Below are 8,320 nucleotides of genomic sequence, written 5' to 3'. Positions count from 1 at the left end.
AATACCAGGATGTGGTGCATGTGTTGTCAAGTTTATTGAGTACAGTGTAGGAGGGCTGTGGGCTGGGCTGCGACTGGAGTGCCAGCTGCAGCAGAGGGCAGAGACAGCGTTTTCTGAGAATTACACACACGAGCACAACACACTGTGATCGATCCCTTCCCAGCCTGGCCGCTTCAGTTCTCACTCCAGTCTTCCCTTTGAATATTCCAACTTTTGGCCATCTTATTTCCGCCCCCATCATTCCTGTTGTGGTTGGTGGTATCATGGTGGCTGTTCTTCACTTCACTTGCCTTTTGTCCTCATCGGCATCCATACACTTCTGGTATGCTAGGTAGCAGCTCTGCCATTAGCTGAATCCTTCCTTAGGCCTCACCTTGCTCTACACAGCACCCACCCAGTATGGACAGATCATGCCTCAATAGGCGGTTCTAACTGGTGGTGTTCTGGGGGGCTGTGAGAGAGACCTGGCTGGCAGTGAGTCACAGGGGCAGGACTTTGAGGCATCTACCTTCTTTGCTTCCTGTCTGCTGCCATGGATAGGGCAGCCCTAACCACTGTCCTTTCCCACCATGACAGACTGTATCCCTAAGACTAGAGCAGAATAGCTCTCTCCTAGGTATTTGTTCAGTTATGCACTATTCCACTCCGACGTCAAGTATTTTATTTTAAAGACTAGGGGACATAAAACCCCAAGCCAATGACTCAATCCAAGTGGCAACAGCTAGGAAGTAGGAAGGGGCTCCAGGCTGGACATCTACCCTACAGCAAGAGCAGGGAGAAACAAACAGTAAGACAGGATACCACCTCTCCGTGCAGACCACTGGGCAGGCTGCCTCCACACCCCTCCACACCACGTGCTGCTCACAAGATCAGGAGGAATCTCAGGAGTAAGCTGGGACACATCACTGTCTAAACCTAGCTGCCTGATCTACCAAGGTACCAACCTGGGAACAGAGAAGCACCAATACAGTATAGAATGTGTCAAAATCCACATCACTGGGGCTGGAGAGATGGCTCAGAGGTTAAGAGCACTGACTACTCTTCCAGAAGTCCTGAGTTCAATTCCCAGCAACCACATGGTGGCTCACAACCATCTATAATGAGATGCCCTCTCCTGGCCTGTAGGCAAAACATGCAGATAGAACACTGTATACATAACAAATGAATATAAAAAAAAAAAAATCCACATCACCTGAGGAGTGAAGGGGAACCTAGGCACAAAATAAAGTTTTCTACTCCAGATATTTAGCTAGAGGAAATTCAGGATAAGGAAATTTCAAGAGTCTATCAAAAAAGACTTATTAAAAACAAAAGATTGAAGCACTTGAGAGGCAGTTAGGAAAATGAATACAGAGGTCAACATGGGCTATACTGAGACTATGTCTCAAAAATAAAGCAGAATTAAACAGAGAGGAAGCTGAATAGACTAGATTAGGTAGAATCAGACTTCGAAGCCTGAAGGTAAGTAAGGTTGGTGAGAAAGTCTACACCTACAGACAGTAAGAAAACAGGACGATGAAGACATCATGCTAGATCTCAGACACACACACGCACGCGCACACACAACCTACGCTAGGCAGTGGTGGTGCATGCCTTTAATTGTAGCACTCAGGAGGCAGAGTGAGGCAGATCTCTACGAGTTCGAGACCAGCCTGGGCTACAGAGTGAGATGCAAGACAGGCATCAAAACTGTGTAGAGAAACTCTGTCTCAAAAAAAACCCAAAAAAACAACAACAACAAAAAAAACCCAAAACCAAAACAAACCATTGTCAGGCAGTGCACATACCTTTAATTGCAGCACTCGGGAGGCAGAGACAGGAAGATCTCGAGTTCAAGGCCAGCCTGGTCTACAGAATGAGTTCCAGGACAGCCAGGGGCACACAGAGAGACCATGTATTGAAAAATGAGAAACCAAACCAAAGCAAAACCCTACACAGGACCAACACAAAAGATGCCAAGAAACATACCAAAGACAGAACTCACGAACCAGGGTAGAAACCCTCTCCTGGGGAGGTTCAGACACCCATGTGTAGAACTTCATGCACTTGCAGGAAAGACCCTCCCCATCCACTACACTTATGAAGGCTGACAAATCTGAACAGATTAACACTCTGCATTTCAAGCTGTCAAAAAATAACAGGCAACCTAGATCACTACAGCCAGCAGGTATCCTTCAGCCAACTGAGAAGCAGACTAAGATACATGCATAGGAATTGGACAACCAAGGCAACAGTGCATAAGACAAAGGAATCCTCCCCACAGAAGCAGCAGCCCAAGCCAAGCATGTGGCATAGACAGAGAAGCACATGAGCCCTAGACGAAACTGGACTACTTCACTAACAGCACGATAGACAGGGGTTAGCACAGACCTTCCCACTAGAATCCCAACGCAACAGTCCAATGAGGTGACGACAGATTGGCTGGGGCTGTACAGTTCAGCAGAACATTACCTAGTCCTGTGAAGACCTTGGGTGGAATCTTCAGCACCAAAACCCAAAATAAATCAGACTGGATGAATGGATGAAAAACAAAAGCAGCCCAGCAGTGATGGAGCACTCAAGCGGTACAGGTAAGTGGATCTGAGTTCGAGGCCAGCCTGATCTACAGAGTTCCAGGACAGAAAAACCGTCTCAACAAAATCCAAAAGGCAAAACCAGTGGGGCTGGAGAGACAGCTCAGTAGTTAGGAACACTGTTCTCCCAGAGGACCCAGGTTCAATTCCCATCACCCATATATTGGCTTCAGCCATCTGTAACTCCATTTTCAGGAAATCCCACACCGTCTTCTGGTCTTCACAGGCACTAGACAGGCATGTGATACACAGACATCTATGCAGGCACAACACCTATAAAAATCTCATAGGTGGTTCTCACCTTTTAGAAAGGGTAAAGGTGCTTGCCCCAATGGCCTAACAAACTGATTCCTCAGGAGACTCTCCAAGTTGTCTTCTGACCTCCACATGCATACACATACATGTACAAGAACATGGACACACATACATAAAAACACCACGATAAATAAATGTAAAAAGTTTAAAAGATCCCAGGATCATCAACACAAAATGAACTCAACAGTATTTTTGTAGGCTTTATGTATGGCTCATTTTGTTCTGTTGGATGTATTTTCTGTCTTATTGGTGTTTTCTTTATTTTGGTTTTATGATTTTGTGGATTTTTTGTGTATATGTTTCCTTTTTTTTTTTTAAAGAGAGAGGGCATGGTGTTGGGGGAGGGGAAAAGTATACTCAAGAGTATACTGCATGAAAAAAATTTTTTTTTCAAGAAAAAGATTCTAAGTAGCTGGAATTCAGAAACGAGTTAAAATAGCCAAACTCAGTCTAACAACAAAGCAGACTTAAAGGCATAATTAGAAAAAAATAAAGATCATCATCATATATTGGTAAGGGGAACAAAACATCAAGATATGTAACAGACAATAAAACACAACAACCCACCCACTCCTACCCCCAACCCCTGAAATAACAAAACTTTGCCTAGTGTGGTGGTTCAGTCTTTAATCCCAGCACTCACTCAGGAGCCAGAGGTGTGCAGGTCTCTCTAAGTTCAAGGCCAGCCTGCTCTACATAATGAGTTCCAGGACAGCCAGGACTAAACAGACACTATCTAGGGGCTGGAGAGATAGCTACTATCTATCAAAGACGTCTTGGGTGTAAAAGCACCGGCGGCCAAGCCTGTCACCCCAAGCTTGATCCCAGGTCCTGCGACTTGCCCTTTGACCTCCACACACACCCCCTGGCATGTGTCCCCCAAGCTGTACCCTAAATAGGTAAATAAACACACGTAGTAAAAACCTTAAAAGGAGCCGGGCAGTGGTGGCGCACGCCTTTAATCCCAGCACTCGGGAGGCAGAGCCAGGCAGATCTCTGTGAGTTCGAGGCCAGCCTGGTCTACCAAGTGAGTTCCAGGAAAGGCGCAAAGCTACACAGAGAAACCCTGTCTCGAAAAACAAAAAAAAAAAAACAAAAACAAACAAAAAAAAAAAAAAAAAAAAAAAGAAGTGACCAGAAGTTGAACTTATGCCGGGCGGTGGTGGCGCACGCCTTTAATCCCAGCACTCGGGAGGCAGAGCCAGGCGGATCTCTGTGAGTTCGAGGCCAGCCTGGGCTACCAAGTGAGTTCCAGGAAAGGCGCAAAGCTACACAGAGAAACCCTGTCTCAAAAAACAAAAAAAAAAAAAAAAACCTTAAAAGGGATGGAGCTGGAGAGATGGCTCAGTGGTTAATGGTACTTACTGAGGTACTTTTGCTGAGGACACCGGTTCAGTTCCCAGGAAATCCCATGTTTCTCTTTAGCCTCTGTGGGCACCAGGCATGCATGTGGTACATTCAGACCCATAATGGCAGAGCACGCATACACAAAAGTACTGACCATAAAGTGAGACACACTGGTGGGCAACTTCTTCAAACTATCCCATAACATACTGAGACTTGCCTCCACAGTTATTCTATGAAGAATTATGCTGGTTCCAAACTCACCAAAGGACACAACCAAAAAAAGAAACCAATATCCTCAATACAAAAATTCTCAGAATACTTGCAGACTGAATTCAATATTAAAAAGATAATTCACTACCAAGCTGGTTTAATCCTGGGAATACAAAGATGGCCTTTTTTTTTTTTTAAATCAGTAAATATAATACTGATTTAAAAATTGAAATCAAAGACCTGTAATTCTAGGACTTGGGAGCCCAAGGCAAGGTTAGGTCAGGTTCAAGGTCATCTGCAGCTACATACCAAGTGTGAGAACTCCAGCTACATGCAACCCTGCCTCAAAAGAGAAACAAAACAAAACAAATCCCCCCCCCCCAAGAACCTGGCAAGGTAAGGCACGCCTTTAATCATCCCAGCAATTGGCAGGCAGAGGCAGGTGTCTATATTTTAGGAGAGCCTAATTTACACAGAATTCCAGGTCAGCACAGTGATACCACCTAATAAATTAACAAATAATAAATAAATGTGTTTTTTCCAATTTGCAGAGCATATGGTTCTATACTTCAAAAGACTCTGAAGACTAAGAACTTTTAGACCTAATAAATTCAGCCAAGCAGTAAGATTTACAAAACCAGCATTTAAAAACCAGTAACCTGGAACCAAAAGACCTTTCTACAGGTAAGCCTGAGGTCCACCCTAGATCCACATAAAACTGGAAGCCGAGAATGGACTTATCAAGTTGTCCTCTGAGCAACACATGCGCATGGCATGCCTATACCCGAAAATATATCTTGCATGCTAGTGATAAAATCTTTTTACTAAAAAATGAGTTTTTCATATACTAATAACCTATGTGAATCAGGGAAAATAATCTCATTCACAAGTCTCAAAAAAAGATCTAGCAACAAACCTAACCAAGGAGAAAGACCCTACAACATAAACCATGTAACACTGAACAAACAACACACCGCATTCCTGGGTCAGCAGAATACTGTTAAAATGGCCCTATTAGATTTGGTGCAGAGGCCCACGTCTTTAATCCCAATACTTGAGGAATCAGAGGCAGGTGGATCTGAGTCTCAGGTCAGCCAGGGCTACATAATAAGACCTTGTTTCAAAATAAAAACAAACAAAAATAACAAAAGTCATATTACCGAAAACAATATACACAATCAAAATATAGAATGGAGAGCCATCAAAGTACACCACACACATATGAAAATGTCACAATGAAACAGTATCTTTACAGTTCTAACATAGAAAGACAGACTGACAAGAGGCATGGTCATCACTAGTCATGTCCAAAAACATTTACAACCTTGACAAAGATTGTTTTTTATTTTAGTTTTTAAATCAAGACAGGGTTTGTTTTTGTAACAGTTCTGGCTGTCTTGGATCTCGTTTTGTAGACCAGGTTGGCCTCAAACTCAAGAGATCCGCCTGCCTCTACCTCCGAGTGCTGGGATTAAAGGTGTGTGGCACCATGCTCAGCTGACAATGGTTATTTTTAACATAGGCACAAATGTGGGGGAAAAAAAACCCCAAAATATTAAAGTTTATAAAGTCAACTATGAGAGTAAGAAGTCACTAAGAAAAAAAAAGTTTAGATCACTTCAAAACCAAGCCTATTATTAAACTATTGGCTGTTTCTAGTAACATATTAGGAAAGCCACTGTTACCCCAAAAGACACCACCATCACCATAAAAATCCAGGTGTAGTTGGGAAACAAGCAATAGTTCTTTATTGTTAAGGCAGGTTCATGCTAGACATGGTAATACACATCCTTACTTCCAGCAGTTGGGAAGCAAAAGCCAGTGGATCTAAGTTCAAGGCCACTCTGGTCCACTTTGAGTTTCAGGGTAGCCAGAGCTACACAGTAAGACTGTCTCACTATGTAGCCCTGAACTCAGAGATCCACCAACCTGCCTTTGCCTCCAAAGTGAGATCACCATGGTGATATCACCAGGCCAGGCTAAGCAGAGGTTCTTAACCCTACAAGTACTTATGACCAGGCTCTCCTGCAAATCATTTAAAGTCTCTACGGACATCAAGATTGAAACCCACAGAAATAACTATTGTTTCCAATGAAGCTAGGTCCTTCTGAAAAAGAACAGAATACAGACATTACACTTCCATTCAAAACACGCCCACTAAAACCAACAAGTATTTAACATATAGCCAGGAGGGAAGAAGAGATGGCTCAGAGGTGAAGAGTACTTGTTGTCCCCCAGGTCAAATTTTGTTTTCATCACCCACACCAGCAGCTCACAACTCTGAAGCCCCAGAGGATCTAATGTTGTCTTCTGGCATCTGTGGGCACCACACACATAAATAAATCAACATAAATACATTAATCACCCAAGAGAAGGGAAAGCCTTTTGCATGTGTAAGGAAGAAAGGTAAAATGTCTTCCAATGGCTACTGATGGTTGAACCGTATCAAGAGGCTCTGATGTCCCAGTACACAGGGCAGGCAGCAACCACAACACTATACTAGACATTCATTCAAAAAGCTGTAAGGATCATAATGATAAATGCTTGAGGCATACTTAGTTTGACTTAAACATTACAGTGTACAAGCCTCAAAATATTACCTGGTGCCCTTTTAATATGACATTGTTTTTATGTATGTTTAAAAATAAAAACATAATGCATATTTTCTTAAAATATTCAAACTCAACAATGAGCTTTATAAATTCAGTCTCAAACTTTTTAATTAAAAAATGTATTTATCTTAAAAATTATGCGTGTGTATGTATGTGATGGGAATGCTGATGTCCGTGGTGACCAGAGGCACTGGATCCCCTAAACTGGAGTTATGGGCAACCGTGAAGCTTCAGATGTGGTGTGGGTCCTCTTCAAGAGCAGTACCAGCTCTTTACCGCAGATCCATCTCTAGCCCCAATTTTTCTGTAAACATCTGTGTATGTGGGTATATACATCACTGTTGTTTGGGCACGGGGGTCAGAGGACAACGTGCAGGGGCTGGTTCTTTCCTTCCACCACAGGGTCCCACAGACTGAAGTTTCAGTCTTCAAGTTTGGCGGTAAGTTCGTGCCTTTACTGTCTCACCAGCTCCGGGAAACTTCTGTTTGGAGTACTCATATGCTTAAGCACAGACATCCATCATCTGCCTCCACAAGGCTGGGGTCAGACGTGTGTCATACATGACTTTTAGAGCTGGGACCCAGGGCACAGTACGTGCTAGACAACTGCAACGAACTATAGCTGTAGCCATTAATACTTCTGGAAATGATTCATTTCATTTTATGAATACAAGTGTTTTGTCTGCAGGTATACACACCGTGTGTGTGCCTGATGGTGTGGAAGCCAGAAGAGGAATCAGAGTTCCTGACACTAAAGTTACAGGCAGTTGAGAACTAACTGATTAACCGCCAAACACCTCTCCAAACTCCTCCGTAACACTCAGTTGACAATTCTTTGCTCCTAATCAAGAAGATAAAAAAATTACGGCAATCTCAGTATGGTACCCATTAAGAAATTCTTACTTTAGTGATTCCCATCCGACTCTAATTAGATTCTTAGAAGAATTTATGAAGCTCACACATTTTACAATCAGGTTAGAGTATTATTAACATCTTCAAGTTTAGATGGGAAAGCCTAGGAATTTGCTCCAACTCGGGAATGATTTGAAAATCAACCAATCTTTGCCATAAGCCCCATTCTGAGACTCTGTATGTAGACAACCCATGTCAACTACAGGACACTGACTCCATTAGAGCCCACTCTGTTATTTATTATCAGGATCCTCAAAGCAGCTGATGGGTGTCCAGATGACTTGAGTATTGGATCAGAAATGCTGCTGTACATTAAGTTGGGCATGGCGGCATGTGGAGGCAGGATCACCC

The sequence above is a fragment of the Peromyscus maniculatus genome, chromosome 8 (assembly GCF_049852395.1).
Source record: "Peromyscus maniculatus bairdii isolate BWxNUB_F1_BW_parent chromosome 8, HU_Pman_BW_mat_3.1, whole genome shotgun sequence".
In the NCBI taxonomy this organism is placed as follows: Eukaryota; Metazoa; Chordata; class Mammalia; order Rodentia; family Cricetidae; genus Peromyscus; species Peromyscus maniculatus.
Note: the sequence above shows the minus strand (reverse complement) of the source record.